This window comes from Giraffa tippelskirchi, chromosome 13 (genome assembly GCF_054371585.1).
Source record: "Giraffa tippelskirchi isolate mGirTip1 chromosome 13, T2T-mGirTip1v1.2.pri, whole genome shotgun sequence".
In the NCBI taxonomy this organism is placed as follows: Eukaryota; Metazoa; Chordata; class Mammalia; order Artiodactyla; family Giraffidae; genus Giraffa; species Giraffa tippelskirchi.
Window position 1 is genome coordinate 77064433 of NC_137287.1, and position 18366 is coordinate 77082798.

An 18366-nucleotide genomic window follows, 5' to 3' on the forward strand; every position below is an offset into this window, starting at 1 on the left:
TGTACCCAGCTTGACACTAACCTAATTTCTCTGGCTTATTTCTACAAGCTGAAAGTGGGTAGGAGGTCTGCTGCTGCTGCTGCTAAGTTGCTTCAGTCGTGTCCGACTCTGTGCGACCCCATAGACGGCAGCCCACCAGGCTCTGCCGTCCCTGGCATTCTCCAGGCAAGAACGCTGGAGTGGGTTGCCATTTCCTTCTCCAGTGCATGAAAGTGAAAAGTGAAAGTGAAGTAGCTCAGTCATGTCCAACTCCTAGTGACCCCAGGGACTGCAGCCTACCTGGCTCTTCCTGATGCAAAGAAGAATGGCATCTGGTTATGCAGAGCAGGTGACAGCTGATGTTGCAACTTTAGGAGGTGAGCATCTCAGGCAATGCTTTGATAGGAGGAAACTTGGCAAAGAGCAACCCAGATACCTTTCTCATCAGGCAGGAGACAGAACCTCCTCTGAAGAGGCCAGTGCTGTGCCTCTACCTTCCAACCTCTTCTCCTCTTTGCTGGCCCCAGATTCACACAACCTTTGGGGAAATTGTGCTCCCCCTAAGGTTAGCCAGCTCTCTGGGCTCCGTATATCTTATTGTTCCATTGTGCTGTGCTCTGTTTGACAAGTTTACCTCATGGCCTGTGATGGCTGCTTCAGCTCTAGCACTTGTGTCTGCATTTCAGCCAGCAGGAAGGAGAAAAGGGGAAGATACGAGCTTATCTCCTCCTTTCATGACACTTAGAAATTGCACACACCATTTCTGTTAATATCCAATTGGCTGGAACCCGCATGCAGTTGTGAAGGAGGCCAGTTTGCCAAATGAGGCAGAGAGACATCTGAGTCTCTTTGCTGGAGCCTATTATACAGAGTGAAGTAAATCAGAAAGAAAAATACCAATACAGTGTATTAATGCATATATATGGAATTTAGAAGGTGGTAACGATGACCCTATATGTGAGACAGCAAAAGAGACACAGATGTAAAGAACAGACTTTTGGACTCTGGGGGAGAAGGTGAGGGTGGGATGATTTGAGAGAATAGCATTGAAACATGTATATTATCATATGTGAAACAGATCGCCAGTCCAGGTTTGATGCATGAGACAGGGCGCTCAGGGCTGGTGCACTGGGACGACCCTGAGGGATGGGGTGGGGAGGGAGGTGGGAGGGGGGTTCAGGATGGGGGACACATGTATACCCATGGCTGATTCATGTCCATGTATGGCAAAAACCACTGTAATATTGTAAAGTAATTAGCCTCCAGTTAAAATAAATTAATTGATTAAAAAATTATAATGTGACAAAGGAGTTGGGAGCAGTGGGACAAAATAAGCACAGCACCTGGGGGAAGAAGGCAGCAGGGGCTCTGGGCTTAACACTAAGCTGTCCTTGGCCCATCCAGACCTGGCCCTAGGCTTTCTACAGGTCTGGGAAGCAGAAACTGAGGCATGGAAGATATTCCCTGCCAGAGATGGATAAGGTAGGTTGGCAACACCTCTTTCCGCAGATTTCATGATTAGAACTTTTGAGGTAATAGCATATAATACTGCTGCTAAGTCGCTTCAGTCGTGTCCGACTCTGTGCGACCCCATAGACGGCAGCCCACCAGGCGCCCCTGTCCCTGGGATTCTCCAGGCAAGAACACTGGAGTGGGTTGCCATTTCCTTCTCCAGTGCATGAAAGTGAAAGTGAAGCTGCTCAGTCATGTCCAATTCTGAGCGACCCCATGGACTACAGCCTACCTGGCTCCTCCGACCATGGGATTTTCCAGGCAAGAGGACTGGAGTAGCTAGCATATAATAAGGATAATCATATAAAGACTATTTTGTTCTGATAGTATTTCATCATAAATGATCACATTACTGAGTCCAAGCTCAAACTGCTCACCGCATAAGTCAATAAATGGAGAGACAACTTGTTGGGGGAAGGAATCGTGAATTTATTCAGAAAACCAGCAGTCAGAGAAGATGGTGGACAGTGTCCCAAAGAACCATCTTACCTGAGTTAAGATTCAGGCTTCTTTCATACTAAAAAGGTAGAGGGTTGTGGCTGGTTGTTGAAGACTTCCTGGTTGTGGGAATCCTCTGTTCTTGCAGCTGTTCCCATAGGTCTGGTCACGATGTTCCTATAAACCTCCAACCATACAAGTGTTATTCTCTGTTCTGCAACTTTTTATCTCTATGAATGGTAAAATGTTATGTCTTTAAAGGTCAGGGCCTTGAGAATGGGCTATCCTGTATATTTCAGGTGATAGAAAAAGCACAGACTACAAAGGTAAAAGTAAAGGAAACAGATCTAATATGGAGTCAGATTTGTTCTTCCCTGTTACAATAATGCTACTGACAACTAAGTTATACCCTTCATGGTGCCTCACACTCAGGAGGCAGAAACATAAAGCGTTGTTACTAGAAATGTTTATAAAGTTTCTGCTTCTTCTTGCAAACTCTACTCTTAGCATTAGTCCATCGGTGTGTGTATCTGTGTGTCTGTGTGTGTGTGTCTCTGTGTGTGTGTGTATGGGTGGTGGAGGTGTTGCTAGCTAGAAGGATCTCACTTCCTTAAAGGCTTCACATCTACTCTTGGCATTATCTCCACATGATGCTTTAATAGTTTTGCATTTGTTTATATTTTTATAAGTATTTAAAGTGTTTGTTAAATGTTATTATATTTGAAAATTTGTTTTGGCATCTCTTAATTTCTTTCTATGTGGAGAGGTTCAGAAATGGAAGTGACTCATGTCTTCCTGTGTCCACCCTGTGGGTGTATCTTGGCATTTCCTCTCCCTACCTAGCAGCATTGATCAGTGATCTGCATGGAGCCCTGCTCTCCCTGCACCAAAGATTCTCTGCCCTCCCCTTACCTGTTTTCTTTTCACCTTCATTAGATTTTGGTGTCAAGGTTATGTGATTTATTAAGTAAATTAAATAACTTTCCTTCCATTTTTTTTGTACTTTCTGAAAAAGTTTATGTAACATAGGAGATAATCACACACTGACAATTTAAAGAAATCTACCGGGAAATCCATCAGAGTTCCAGGTCTGCTTTGATGGTGGTTCCTACATAACTTTCTCAGGTCTTGTTCTTTTCAAGCCTTCTAATCTTATTGCATTGATTTGCATTGCAAAAGCACTGGTTATTTATATTTACTATGAGAAACATTTTTTGGTGGTCATTTCCAAGTTTATTACCGTAAAATTGTGAATAGTTTTAATCGCCTTTGTACTTTTATCTCAGATGTTTATCACTTCCTCATATCTAATTTATTAATTTTTTTGTTAAAGCTGTTTTCTTTATTATATTTGCCAAATGTTTCTTGTCAAAGAACCAGTTGTTTTATTTACTTAATTCATTTTTCTACCAACTTATTTTTTCTGCTTTTATGTTCATTTTAAGATAATTTTCTTTGTTAAATTTTTTATATAAAAAATTATTTAAGGTTATGATGGGCTTCCCTGGTGGCTCAGTTGGTAAAGAGTCTGCCTGCAATGGAGGAGACCTGGGTTTGATCCCTGGGTCAGGAAGATCCCTTGGAGAAGGAAATGGCTACCCATTCCAGTATTCTTGCCTGGGAAATCCCATGGACAGAGGAGCCTGGTGGGCTACAGTCCATGGGTAGCAAAAGGTCGGACACAACTTAGTGACTAAGCCAGCACAAGGCTATGATGTTTCCTCTGAGTTTGACTGTTTATTTTTTTTTAAAGCAGACTTTATATTTTAAAGCAGTTTTATGTTCACAGTAAAATTGATTGGAAGGTATAGAGATTTCCCATAAACTCCCCTCCCCCACACATACATTGCTCCCCCATTATCAACACCCCCCACCAGAGTGGTATGTTTGTTACAGTTGTCAAGCCTACATTGACAAATCACAATTACCCAAAGACCATCGTTTACATTAGGGTTCAGTTTTAGTGTTATACATTCTATATATAGAATGAGTTTGGATAAATGCAAAATGATGTGTATCCATCCTTATAGTATCATAGAGTAGTTTCACTGCTCTAAAATCCTCTGTGCTCCAGCAAAAGAAACTATAAGATGAAAAGACAACCCTCAGAATTGGAGAAAATAATAGCAAATGAAACAACTGACAGAGGATTAATTTCCAAAATACACAAGCATACAACTCAATGCCAGAAAAACAAACAACCCAATCAAAAAGTGGGAAAAAGACCTAAACAGACATTTTCCCAAAGACATATAGATGGCTAACAAACACATGAAAAGATGCTCAACATCGCTCATTATTAGAGAAATGCAAATCAAAACTACAATGAGATATCACCTCACACCAGTCAGAATGGCCACCATCAAAAAGTCCACAGACAATAAATGCTGGAGAGGGTGTGGAGAAAAGGGAACGCTCTTGCACTGTTGGTGGGAATGTAAATTGATACAGCCACTATGGAAGATGGTATGGAGATTCCTCAAAAAACTAGGAATAAAACTGCCATATGACGCAACAATCCCACTCCTAGGCATATACCCTGACAAAACCAGAATTAAAAAAGACACGCGTATCCCATTGTTCATTGTAGCACTATTTACAGTAGCTAGAACATGGAAGCAACATAGATGTCCATTGACAGATGAATGGATAAAGAAGTTGTGGTACATATACACAATGGAAAATTACTCAGCCATAAAAAGGAATGCATTTGAGTCAGTTCTGATGAGGTGGATGAACCTAGAGCCTATTATACAGAGTGAAGTAAGTCAGAAAGAGAAAGATAAATATCACATACTAATGCATATATACAGAATCTAGAAAAATGGTACCGAAGAATTTATTCGCGGGGCAGAAATGGAGAAACAAACAATAAGAGAATAGATTTATGGACATGGGGAGAGGGGAGGAGAGGGTGAGATGTATGGAAAGAGTAACATGGAAACTTACATTACCATATGTAAAATAGATAGCCAACGGGAATGGCTGTTGGCTGTATGGCTTAGGAAACCCAAGCAGGGGCTCTGTATTAACCCAGAGGGGTGGGATGGGGAGGGAGATGGGAGGGAATTTCAAAAGGGAGGGGATATATGTATACCTATGACTGATTCATGTTGAGGTTTGACAGAAAACAACAAAATTCTGTAAAGCAATTACCCTTCAATAAAAAAAATAAATTAAAAATCCTCTGTGCTCTACCTGTTCATCTCTCCTCCTTTTTTATCTCATCTTTGAGCAGTTGGTTTCAAAAGTGATCCCATTATTGTTTTTCTCAAAATAGCCTGCCATTATAGTCTTAATTTCTTCTTAAACTATTGCTACTTTGAAGGGTGTTTTTTAAAATATCCAGGTGATTAGGGTTTTAAAAATTATTGTTTCAGTATAAAACTTTGAATTTTGGATTTTATCATTTGAGATCACAGAAGATGGATTGAAATTTTTTCTGAGGAAAATTTTATTAGGCAATTTGTTTTTGTTAATTAGCATTTCATCAGTTTTATAACTTTCACATAAACTCCAAAAGAATGTGCATTATGTGTTTTTTAAGAGCCATCAAATAAGTCAATGTAACAGTACAGTTAAGGTTAGAAAATACATGGTGTAATATTTCTTCTTTTTAATTAATTTTTATTGGAGTATAGTTCATTTACAAGGTTGTGTTGGTTTCTGCTGTACAGTAAAGTGAATCAGCCATACATATACACTGGCTCTGCTGGGTCTTCATTGCTGCAAGCGGGTTTTCTCTAGTTGCAGCAAGTGGGGGCCACTCTCCTGTGCTACTTAGGGTTCTCATTGCAGTGGCTTCTCTTGTTGCAGAGTGTGGGCTCTCGGTGAATGGGCTTCAGTAGTTGCAGCTCTCAGGCTCTAGAGCGCAGGTTTAGTAGTTGTGGCGGACGGGTTTAGTTGCTGCAAGGCATGTAGAATCTTTCCGGACCAGGAATTGAATCTGTGTCCCCTGCATTAGCAGACGGATTCTTATCCACTGTACCACCAGAGAAGTCCCCGCTGTGTACTGTTTCAATCCTTTGATATTCATGGAGACTTACTGCCCAATTTATGGCCTACTTGGTGTCCTAAAAATGTTAATTAGGTTAAACTAATTGATCATATTGTTCTAATCATCTGTATTATTACTGGTATTTTTTTCCTGTCAGTTATTGAAAGAAGGGTGTTAAAAAATCTTCCACTATCTCTGTGGCTTTGCCTATCCTTCCTTTAGTTTCTTTGATTAAAAAATGTTTTATTTTTTTTATTTGGCTGAGCTGGGTCTTAGTTGCAGCGTGCAGGATCTTCAGTTGCAACATATGGGATCTAGTTCCCTGACCTGGCCCAGGGATGGAACCTGGGCCCCCTGCATTGAGAGTGTGGTATCTTAGCCACTGGACCATCAGGGAAGTCCCTGGTTTCTTTGATTTTAAAAAAATGTGTTTGAAGATCACTTATGAGTTGCATGCAGTTGTTTTCTTGACGAATTAATCCTTTTATTATTAGGAAGGGATCCTCTTTAGTAATGCTCTTTGACTTAAAGTAATACTCTTTGACCTAAAAAGTCAATGTTCTTTGTCTTAAAACTCTAGTAATACTCTTTTACTTAGAAGCTACTTTTGTTTGATAGGTATATAGCCATACCAACCCTGGTGGCTCAGACACTAAAGAATTTGCCTGCAATGCAGGAGGCTCAGGTTTGATTCCTGAGTCAGGAAGCTCCCCTGGAGAAAGGAATGGCAACCCACTCCAGTATTCTTGTCTGGAGAATCCCATGGACAGAGGAGCCTACAGAGAAGGCTACAGTCCATGGGGTCACAAAGAGTTGGATACGACTGAGCAACTAACACACAACTCTGTCATGATTAAAACTTGCATGGTATGTTCCACTCTTTTACTTTCAACCTGTGTCTTTATATTTAACAGTATATATTTCATCTTGCTTCTGTATTCAGTCTGTCAAATTGACCCTTAATTGCTTTATTTAGTCCATTTTCATTCATTGTCATTATTATATGATTGGATTTATGTCTCCCAGTTGAATTGGTTATCATCCATCTCATTAATTCTTTATTCTTTTGATTTTTTTGTCCCTAACTTAAACACTTTATTGAAATTTGATGTACAAAAAACTGTCTATATTTAATGTACACACTTCAAGAATTTGGAGATAAGTGCACGTCTATAAAATCATCACCACAGTCAGTGCCTTAGTCCTATCCATTACCTCCAAAGACTTCCTCCTACCTTCTCTTTGCTTTTATCTTTTTTCTTATAAGAACACTTAAGATCTGTACTCTTAGAAAATTTTGAAGAGTAGAATAGAGTATTATCAACTATAGACTCTATACTATACAGTAGATCTTCAGGACTTATTTATCTTAGTTGAAACTTTGTACTGTATACTGTATCATAGTTGAAACTTTGTACTGTTTGACTGATACCCCTGTTTCCCCTCCCTCCATTTTCTGCCCATTTATGGGGTGTGAGAACTGTGTAATATTTAATGTTCTGTTTTATTTCTTATATTGATTTTTTTATATCTTTGTTATATTTCTTGTAGTGGTTGCTCATGCCTTCTAATAATACATCCTTCATGAGCTATGTAAGAATTTCATTTGTTCCAGCCCGTATTTTGTGTTCTTATTGTTTTATGCTATAACACCCACAATGAATATTATTATTTTTGGTTTAAATGGTCAGTATGTTTAAAAATTATTTTAGAATATTATACACATGCATGCACACACATATACACATTACTACAAAGATGAAGTCTCTTATATTAACTATTTGCACTGATAATTTTACCCTCTTGTTGGTCTTCATTCCTTCCTGCATATCTGAGGTTCAATCTGGTATGTTGTTTCCCTTCAGAAAGGTATAACTCTTTAAGTTTGGAAAGTCTTCTTAGCATTTCTTGCAGTGCAAGTGTACTGGAGACAAGTTTTTAAAGTTTTTATGTGTCTGGAAATACCATCATTTTGACTTCAGTTTTGAAGCAACTTTGTATTGGGTATAGTATTTCAGATTAACAGTTTTTTTTCTTTCAGTGTTAAAAGAGATATTATTCCATTGCCTTTTGCCTTACATTGTTTCTAGTGAGAAATAATATGTCCTTTTTTTGCTGATTACTCTTAAAATTTGCTCTTTATTTTTGATTTTCAGTAGTTTGATCATGATGTGCTGAGGTGTGTGGCTTTCTTTTAATCCATCCTACTTGAGATTTGCTGGGTTTCTTGGATTTGTGGATTTGGAAGTTCACTGACCATTATCTGCCCGAATAATCTTCTGCTCTTTTCTTTTTTTCAGTCTCCTTCTGGGACTCCAATCACACATGTATTAAGATACTAGATATTTGATGTTGCCTCACAGACAGATCTCAAATTCCTTGTATTGTTCTTTTCACTCATTTTTCCTTTGGTTTCCATTTGAACATTTCTATTGTCCTGTCTGTAAGTTTGCTGGTTTTTTTCCTTTGCTGAGTCCAGCCTGCCATTAAGGCCATCCGTTGAGTCCTTTATTTGTAATGTGGTGTTTAATTTCCAACATTTCCATTTGATTCTGTTACAATTTCTATGTCTCTGGAAATTACTCATCTCATTATGTTTTCCACCTTCTTACTATGTCCTTTGGGCTTCCCTTGTGGCTCAGCTGGTGAAGAATCCGCCTGCAATATGGGAGACCTGGGTTCAATCTCTGGATTGGGAAGATCCACTGGAGAAGGAAAAGGTTACCCACTCCAGTATTTTGGCCTAGAGAATTCTATGGACTGTATAGTCCATAGGGTTGCAAAGAGTCGGACACAACTGAGCGACTTGCACTTTCACTTCACTTCACTTGGTCCTTTAGCATTACTCCCATAGTTATTCTAAAATCATTGCCTGAAAATTTTAAAATTTGGATCAGAGCTTACTGTTTGCTTCTATTGATTATTTCTTCATTTGATCATAAATTATATTTTTCTGATTGTTCAGATGTTTTGTGATTTTGTATAAAATAACAGAGAGTAAAGTAAAGAATATTTACCTCCAGGTAGGGACACTAAAATTGAGGAGCTGAGTTAAAATTTGTGTAATTGAGGCTGAGTTTTGTTTCATCTTTCTTTGAGTGACAAATAGATGAAACTGTTTTGAGAGTATAATCAGGACTTTCCCTTCTCTAGGCCTTGGAGATCTGAGTACTGCTATGATTCTGGAGAATCCTTTGTTCTTTTTAGCTGGGTGACCAGTTTTCTGAGCCGTAAGTGGTCTCTCCCATTGCTTTACAGGTTATCAGGATTCTGAGTTATGAGGCATTTCCTTTGCTCTCTGCTTTTGCCGCAGGCTTTCTATACCTGTACAGAAAGGTATTCCTAGAACAGTTTCTCTCAGCCACCCTTCCCGGCCTCCATCTCTTGGAAGCTGGCAATCCAGTGTACCTTGTATTGATTTTTCTCAGCTCTCCTACTCTGCTTTCACTCTACCTTCACAGATTGGCTGCTTTGAACTTGGTGGGGGACCTGCATACTTCAGGTGATGTCTCTTTCAGATCTCCTGTTTGGCATCTCATCCTTTGGCATATATCGCTCTGAGAACTCAGTGAAGTCTGTGGGGAAGCAGTGGTTGGGAACAGACTGAGTTTGAGGCTGGGACTCCTTGGAATTCCAGTGATTCCAGTCCACACACGGTTGTTAAAAGGGCTTTTACAGTTTCAGCTGGTCTCTCTTTATCCATAACTATGGGGGATTCTACCTCCTCCTGATGCTTTACCAGAGACCAGAAGTGAGAGAAGCTGTAGGTATCTTATCTCCCTCAAATAGCTTGTCATGTTTGATGGTTGAGCTTACTTTGCATCCAGTGCTCCCTGACAGGCTCCAAAAAACTATGGTTTTGTAGTTTATCCAGATTGTTTTAGTTGTTAGGGTGAGAGTGAGAAGCTCTTGCAACTTTCTACATCCTACCCAGAAGCAGACTCAACACAAGATATTACCATTATTGTTTAAATCTGTTTTTCAATTTACTTTGTCTAGTATTGGTGCATCATGGATCTAGTAATATATCCCCTGGCAATTGTGTTTCTGTCAGTATGTATATATAAATAGTTTTTTTTTTTAATATTACATAATTTGTTGTCATAGCTGGCAAATGAATATTCAGATTGTTTTGCTCAGAAAGCATTGGATTGAATAAATAAATCCTAGAATGATTCTTTGGCACACCCCTCAACAAACAAGTGAAACCCATAAAAATAAATAATTCTGTGGCAAATTCAGTTGATTTTATCTGTGACAATATAAAATTATTTGATTTAATGATCTGTCTTAAATTCTACTTCTATATCAATATTGTCAATTCTATTTTCTCTGTGCTCATGTTTCTTTTTACATTTCATTACCACGATCCTGTTGTATTTAGGATTTTTGGGCCATGTATTTTATATTTTAGATATAACTTTTAAATATTTTTATTTATTTATTTGGCTGCGCTGGGTCTTAGTTGTGGCACACAGGATCTTCGAATTTTATTGCAGCATGCAGGATCTTTAGTTGTGGCATGTGAACTCTTAGTTGTGAAACACAAACTCTTAATTGCATGTGAACTCTTTAGCTGTGGCAAGTGGAATCTAGTTTCCTGACCAGAGGTTAAACCCTGGCCCCCTGTATTGGGAGTGTGGAATCTTAGTCACTGGACTACCAGGGAAGTCTCTAGATATAGCTCTTAAAAGCAAAAAAGTTTTAGATTTTGTTTTAAATTTAATCTGAGAATTTGAAGAAATTTTAGCCATTTATATTTATTGCCATAATTTGATACTTAGACTTTACATATTTATCATATATTTATTGAACACCTTTCTGGAAATAAATACATGAACAAAGCAGAATCCTTGCATTTTGGGAGATCACAGTCTAGTAAAAGACTGTGATAATCACCACCAACAGTAACTGTAACCAGGGGAAATGAAATACTGTTATGAGGACTGACTCTAGAGAAAAACTGATTTTAAATTCTAATCTGTTATTCAGTCCAGTTGATATGAGGATACTAAAAATATACTTATTCCTTGTTTCTTTTTATGGTTACACAGAGGACCTTTTTCCCTATCAAGTAATATGTTGTAAAAATAAAGAAGTTTTCTTGGATCCTATATTCAGTGTATGATGTTTCTGGAAGAATAATTTTATCTTTGTAACCATTGGATCATTTCAGTGTTATTTCAGTGTAGTTTTTGCCTAGAGGTTGAGGATCAGGTATGTAATAGAATACTATTTTGTAGGCCAGTGGAGTGTTTCTACCCTGGAAAAGAATAACCTTTTTCAAATAAATGAGTAAGTTTCCATCAAACAGTTAAGACCTTTTTGATTTTGGTGGAAGTGGGGAGCTGATCTGAGAAAAGAAAAGTTAAAATGTAACTACTTCAGATAATTTGCCTCTGAAGACAGAGGAAGTTGTCTTTTACAATACTGCTGGCCTGGTGGGTTGATGGGAGGCCTAGAAGGATTTCCAGTCTGGTCCTCTAGCCTTGCTCAGGAAAGGGAGCATCTAGATCAGTGGATCTGTCACTGTGTCTGTTAGAGAGGACGATGGAGAACGCCTTCACCCTGGATCTTTGGACCAAAAGCCAAGGATGAGTGAGTGTGTCTATCTGCCTTGATAGATATCACAAAGGCTGGCTTGCAGTTCCAACCTCAGGACTCAGGACTCTGCTGTTCTTTGCAGCTGGAGAGGATGCTGGCAGAACTCAATTACTTTGCTGAGAGCAGCTGGCAGCTCATGCAAGAAAAGTGACCTGGTTTTCTCCAGTCTGTAGCAGAGCCCACCTTTCCAGGATGAAAAATTCCCCTCGTTCCTCGTTCCCGACTCTCGCGTGGCTGTTAGTCAGGCATGCTGGCTGACCCCTGCCTTCCTTGCCCTCTTCAACCCCTCCACCCATCAGACTTAGGGTCACTTGGATGTCGTATTAAAAGAAACCAAATGGATGACAAACACTGGAGCCAGCGCCAGTTTAGAGCTCCCAGTTCACAGGGTGACTATACATCCTAGGTTGCCTGGGACAGTCACCCTCTACACTTGGTGTTTCAGCATAATTATGAATAGCTTTCCTTTTCACTATCAACAGTGTCCAGATTTAGACAAGAAATGGTATGGTTACTCTGACTTTTCATCTGTGACAAGACCCATTCTTTGGCTTATACTGACACCTGTAGGCTTGCAAAATGGCTTTGAAGAAAATGAAAAAGTGGCAGGTTTTCCCCTAACCTCAGCCTCCAGGATTTCAGCCCACCTCCTAAGGATCTGAGAGCCCTAACTGTGGGGCATATTCAGAAGGGGGCCAAGGCAGGGAAAGATTTTCACTGGAAAATGCTACTCACTCTGCTGCCGTGAGGGTCCAGGGTTGTACTGATCCTTGGAGTGACTTTTTTTTTTTTTTTCTGTTTCAAATTCTTTATTATGCATCATGGTTGCACAATTTCAGGCTGTGGAGCGACGTTCTGATTACTCCCGTTGGCAACAGGAATCACTCTCAGTTTCAGGTGAAAACGAGAGCCCAAAGAGCTCTATGAGCTGTGATGGATGGTGCCTGGGTTGGGAGGTGTGATACTCTGGGCTGGGAAATCTCGAGGCTGTGGGCTTTCATGGCTGGGGAGCCTTGGGAGGAAAATGTAGGCAGGTCAGTTTCAAGGTCCCCCAGCTCATCTGTTGGAAATTAGGTGACCCTGGGTTTCCTTGGACCAAGGAGATGTGGACAGTGGAGGGCGGATGTGAACCGCAGCACCCTGGGGTCTCATGCCCTCATCTCCCTCAGGCCCCATCTTGACACCTGGATTCCAATCTGAACATTGAAAACAACACAGTGCACTTAAAAAAAATTAAATTCAGAGGTCAGGATAGCTTCAGGCAGGACTAATTAGTGTGCTTGAGTGTCACAGTGATGGATTTGAGACAGATTAAACCGTGGGCTCCTGAGCCTAACAGCCCAGAGGGCTCCCCCTCTCCCTGCATGAGGCTGCCTTTGAGGGGGGGGGGCCCTGTCCCCCCCCAGAGGCCACCCCCTCTCCCTGCCTCACATCCCAGAGAAATGAAAATAGACCGTTGCCAAGATAAGAAAGGAAGGCTCGAAAGGGTGTTTGCCTCCTCGGAGTAGATCAGGCTGAGGAAGGGAAACACAGGATGTCTGACTTCCGGCTATTCTTGTAGGGTTTTACTGGCGTTCTTGTTTTTGTCTTCTTCTTCTTTTTTTTAAGACACTAATGTTGTAAAGTCCCTGGCAAGATAGAAACCTTGGCGTTCACCAATTCCCTTGGAAAGGGCTTGCACTGGATTCTTCCAGACTGTGAGAAAACCCTGGCCATGCCCCCTGACCTGCATCTCAGGGAAAGGGGGGTGGTGAGCGGCCTGCCTTCTGGCTGCCACTCGCTGAATGAACAGACCATAATGAGTCAATTCTCTGCCGTCTGCTATTTAAAACAACGGGTTCCTTCCTGTTTCCTACGCGCTGACTGAGGCTTCTTCTGTGTTAGGGGAAAAAAAAAGGAATTCAGGAATAAAGTGGGCCCTCTGAGCTTGAATGAGCCATACATCTCAGCCCGCAGTGGCACAAAAGCTCCTAACTGTTTTATCTGTACAGATGGCTCTAATTTGGTGTTGGTGGCATGACTCTGTGAGCTAATTTTCCAAATACTTGGTTCATTAAAGTGGAAGGGAAAAAAAAAAAAAAAACCCTGTAAGCCAAGCGAGACTCCTCCAAAAAATAGAAGTCCTGAATGTTTCACTACAGTGTTGCTTCCGACAGGGCAGGAGGTGGGGGGGCGAGAGCCTCCAGGCCACAGCTGAGGAGGCTCTGGACGCTGGCTCCTTTGTCCCCCACCCCAGGGAAGTCCAGGCACCCACTGGGAGTAAACCCCTCACCTCTTGCCCATGACCTGGTCTCGGGGGGAGCTGGATGGAAGAGACGAGTAAGGCCTCAGATGATGGGCTAGGGTCTCAGTGATGCCACGTCAGGGGCTGACTGGGGCTTTTTCTGTTTCCCCAGTCAAGTGTAAGGGGTGTTAGGAGGGGTATGATTGTGGTGAGTTTAAGCAGCAGCCATAGGAGGCAGGGCGGCCCCTTCCCCCTACCCCACCCCCCACCTCCGGGACACTGCCTCGCTTCTGCTGGGGCCTGAGACTGCATCATCCCCTGGTGTTCACAGCTTGGCGGCTCTGGGGCTGGGGCTTCCTGGGGATGACAGAGAAGCTTCGAGAGCACTTGGAACACTGCGGAGACATCTGCTCACTCGCTCCTGTAGCAAGCACGCTGAGCCCTGGTACTGGTCTTGGGACACATAAGATTAGTGACTCCTGTCCCCTCCAGAAGGGGTCGTCATCTCCACCCCCCCTGCCTCTCCCCTCAAGGCAGGCACATAAGAGATGCAGAGGGTCTTCACTCCGCCCAGCAAGCGGGTGAGGTGCCACACAGGGGGCGCTGTGGAGCCTAGTCACAGCGGGTGGAGAGGGAAAAGCACAGAAAGCCTGTGTGCGATGTGCTTAAGAAATGGTGACAGGTGTCGTCTCCCAAGTGCAAAGAGTTGTCAACTCTGTAAATAATCACACATATGAAGGAACAGATGGGCATAGTCTACACATGCATGTGTGTGTGTACGTGTGGGTATGTGGGTGTTCATGTGGGGATGGGGAAGGTGGGGTGCATGGCTTTGCCAGGTGGGCTGGGACCAGACTGAGAAAAAGCTGTGGGCAAAGAGGGACCTAGAAAAGTTTTTAGAGCCTCAAAATAGGTAAGAGTTGGTTATAATGAAATAATCAGACAGGTATTCCCAAAGCTCCTTGTAGATACCGTCGGGGAAGTGCTGGACAGACGCTGGCTGGTGAGGAGAAGGCCGCGGGGGCAGAGGGAGGGACTTGTGGCTGCGGAGACACATCCAGAGGCTAGGCCAGCGCTGGAGCAGCAGCGGTGGTGGGGAAGGCAGGGGTCGATGACCCGCAGACCACCCACCTCCCCACTGACCATGGGGAGCAGCAGAGTCAGGGAAAGAAAGTGAGTTCCACGTTGTTGAATCATGGTTCTGAGGGGGCAGCAGGACCAAGCCTGTCCCATGGTCACCGGGCCTTGTAAATGGAGGGGAGGGACAGGCAGGGCCTCGGAGGCAAGGCAGCAGGGGCCAATGGAGGAGACAGACGCCGGGCAGGGACGGGTGGGCGCGGAGCCCGCCTGCAGTGGGGGTGGGGGCAGATGGCTCAGGGTCAGAGGGGAGGGGACACAGGGCTTCCTGCCGCAAACGTGAGTCCCTCCTGCTCTCGGCCCCGGTTTGGAGATCTGGATTCAGGGGGCTGTGTGTGTTAGTCGCTCAGTCATGTCTGACTCTTTTTGACTACACAGACTGTAGCCCGCCAGGCTTCTCTGCCATGGAATTCTCCAGGCAAGAATACTGGAGTGGGCTGCCATTCCCTTTTCCAGAGGATCTTGCTGACCCAGGGATTGAACCCTGGTCTCCTGTATTGCAGGCAGATTCTTTACTGTTTGAGCTTCAGGGAAGTCAGGAGGCTTATGGGGGCCAGATGAGGGGGGAGAGCACAGGTGTGGGGCCAGGTGGGGCCACGGGGAGGGACGTGTGTCCCCCTAACATACCCACCCACAGTCAGACCCCAGAGCCCACTCCACATCCTGGACTTGAGCCCTGGTTTCTTGTTTCAGGAGGGTCTTCCTGGAGCGAGTGGGAGTGAGGGTTGGTTGGTGGCTCCTCTTTCCAGGAAAGGGTGGAGAATTTTTCTTGGTACCAGTGGCATAAGAAAGGGGCACCTTCTACCATGAACTTCTCAGGGTACAAGGCTCCCCTTTTTCTCAGAGGCATGGAGTACAGGGTTAGGGATTCTTACAGGGAGAGGAAAGGGAAGAAGATTGTAGTTTGCACCAAGAAGAATGGCCCAAACCAGTGGGAGCTTGGAGTCAACAGTTGTGAGTGGAAAAGCAACCTTCCTCTAGTTCTACTGAAGGACCTTTGGCCTTTACCAGAAAAGGGAACCTGGGAGAAGACTTCAAAGAAGAAAGAAGGATAAATGGCCTGGGTGGGGTCTCTGCTTCTTCCACTCAAACATCCAGATGAGTCACTGTGTCTGGATGAGGCAAGACCACCTACTGTAGCACAGGGGTATCTTGGAGGAGCTCAGAGGAGGCAGTCCAGGTGTGATGGGAACCAGGACTGGAAGATAAGGTCTGAACCTCCCTGAAGGAGCTGCGGGCAACCAAGAATGAGGTCAGGGATGGGTCAGTGGTGAAGCAGTCAGGAAGGTCTGAGATGTGAGCCAACACCCGAGGGTTGTGTACCCAGGCAAGGGAGTGGGAAGCCAGCCCCATAGCAGAGCACACTGGAGACTCTTGCCTTCATCATGCTTGGAGAGAAGAGAACGAGGAGCTCAAACTTGGTCTGGGGGATGCATAAGGGTGGAGTTAGAATGAGCTCGGAAGAGGCATAAAAACCTGTCAAGCCTTTAGACTGTTGTGTGTAGGCCACCCTGGTCCCCACACTCTGAAAAAAGTAGCTTTGTGCCCTAAACCAGTGATCCCCAACCTTTTTGGCATCAGGGCCCAGTTTTGGTGAAGACAGTTTTTCCAAGGACGGGGGTGGGAGGATGGTTCTCAGGCAGGGATGTGAGCGGTGACAGAGGCAGCTGCCGTCCACTTGCCCACCACTTCCCTCCTGTTGTGTGGCCCGGTTCCTAACAGGCCATGGCCCAGGGGTTGGGGACCCTGGCCTAAATGGCTTGCTGGGAGTGTGCTCTATAAAGAACTCCCTGCAGACCTATGTGAGCCTCTGCCTCAGGCTTGTGATCTGAAAGAGAAGTTGCTTCAGGGAGACTGGGGGAGCTTCCCACCCCGGTAAGAAACCACACCCACACGGCCTGTGGGGTCACTTGAAGGTCACATGTTCCCAATGGGACAGCTGCAGTGCAGGGGGCCACCCGGCCTGCTTTATACTTCTAGGAGTGAAAAAGACACCCGCATTTCAGGGCCTCTCTTGTTTGTATTTTGTGTGTGGCTGTGTGGGTACCCTGGACCACTCTGTCGACTTGGTGAAGCCTGTAGATTTCTCCACAGAAATGTGTGTGTGTTTTTAATCAAAAAGCATTTTTTTGGGAGTTATCTGAAAATGGGTAAAATAGAATAGTAGATTAAAATTCATAGTCAAACACAGTAAAATATGAAAATTGTGATAATTTAATATGCACACTTCTTTATTAGCCCATTATAAAATAAGATACAGGGGGAGATTTCATAACCAGAATCCTTTTGAAGTAGCGATGAGTATAAGGGTATTTTGATATAGACAAAGTAACTTGTAACTTGATGTGAAAATGTCTAATTTCTATTACAAATACTACCAGTACTAATGTGACTTATTGACTACATTTATTATTGAAGAAAGTGCTAAGTTTAGAGAAAATAAAGATGTAGTTTTTTCTCCCATCTGGGTTCACAGCTCCCCTGAATTCTGTCTAAGGCTCCCATGGGGATGCTGGGCCTAGATTAGGGGACTTCCCTGGTGGTCCAGTGGTTAAAACTTCACGCTTCCAATGCAAGGGGCATGAGTTCAATCTCTGGTTGGGGAACTAAGATCCCACATGCTGCACAGCATGGCCATCAAACCCATAAAAATAAAACAAGAGCCCCTGTTATTGTATAAAGCCATGGAGGTTTGGGGGTTCTTGTGTTCCAACAGCAGCTCTTATATTAATTATCCTAATACATTTGGTGGTCTTATTTGGCCTTGACCTCTATGTCGTCTTATTGTGAAGGCCAAATAATGCCCCTTCCCCCTCTGGAAACATCCATGTCCTCATGCCCAGAATTGTGAGGATGTGACCTTATATGGCAGGAGAGACTTGGCAGCTGTGATTAAATTAAGGGCTTTTAAGATGAAGAGATTATTGTGGATTATCCAGATGGGCCCAGAGTTACCGCAAGGATCCTTACAAGAAGGAAACCAGGGAGTTCCCTGTGGTCCAGTGGTTAGGACTCAGCACCTTCACTGCAGTGGCCCAGGTTCAGTAGTCCCTGGTCCCGGGACTGAGGATCATCCTGCAAGCTCTGGGGGCGTGGCCAAAAAAACAAAGAAGGAAACCTGACAACAGTTGGGGTGTGATGACAGAAGCAAGAGGCTCCAGTGATTTGAGAAGGGGTCATGAGGGACGCAGGTGGCTTCTATAGGCTGTTCAGGCAAGAAAAGGCTCCTCCTCAAAGCCTCTAGGAGTAACTCAGGCCTGATGATGCTTTGATGGTTCATTTCTGACCTCCAGTGCAATCACACATTTCAGTCATCTTAAGCCACTGCTTCTGTGATAATTTGTCACAACAGCAACAGGAAGCAAATGTTGTTGTTCAGTCACTCAGTTGTGTCCGACTCTCTGCGACCCTATGGACTGCAGCATGCCAGGCTTCCCTGTCATTCACCATCTCCCGGAGCTTGCTCAAACTCATA

At 43.4% G+C, this 18366-nt stretch overlaps 1 protein-coding gene across 18 annotated transcripts in view; it reads left to right on the forward strand.

Moving 5' to 3' along the window:
• The window catches only part of LOC145531415 (uncharacterized), a 68995-nt gene that overhangs the window by 30595 nt on the left and 20034 nt on the right, over window positions 1-18366 (forward strand). The window lies entirely within an intron of this gene.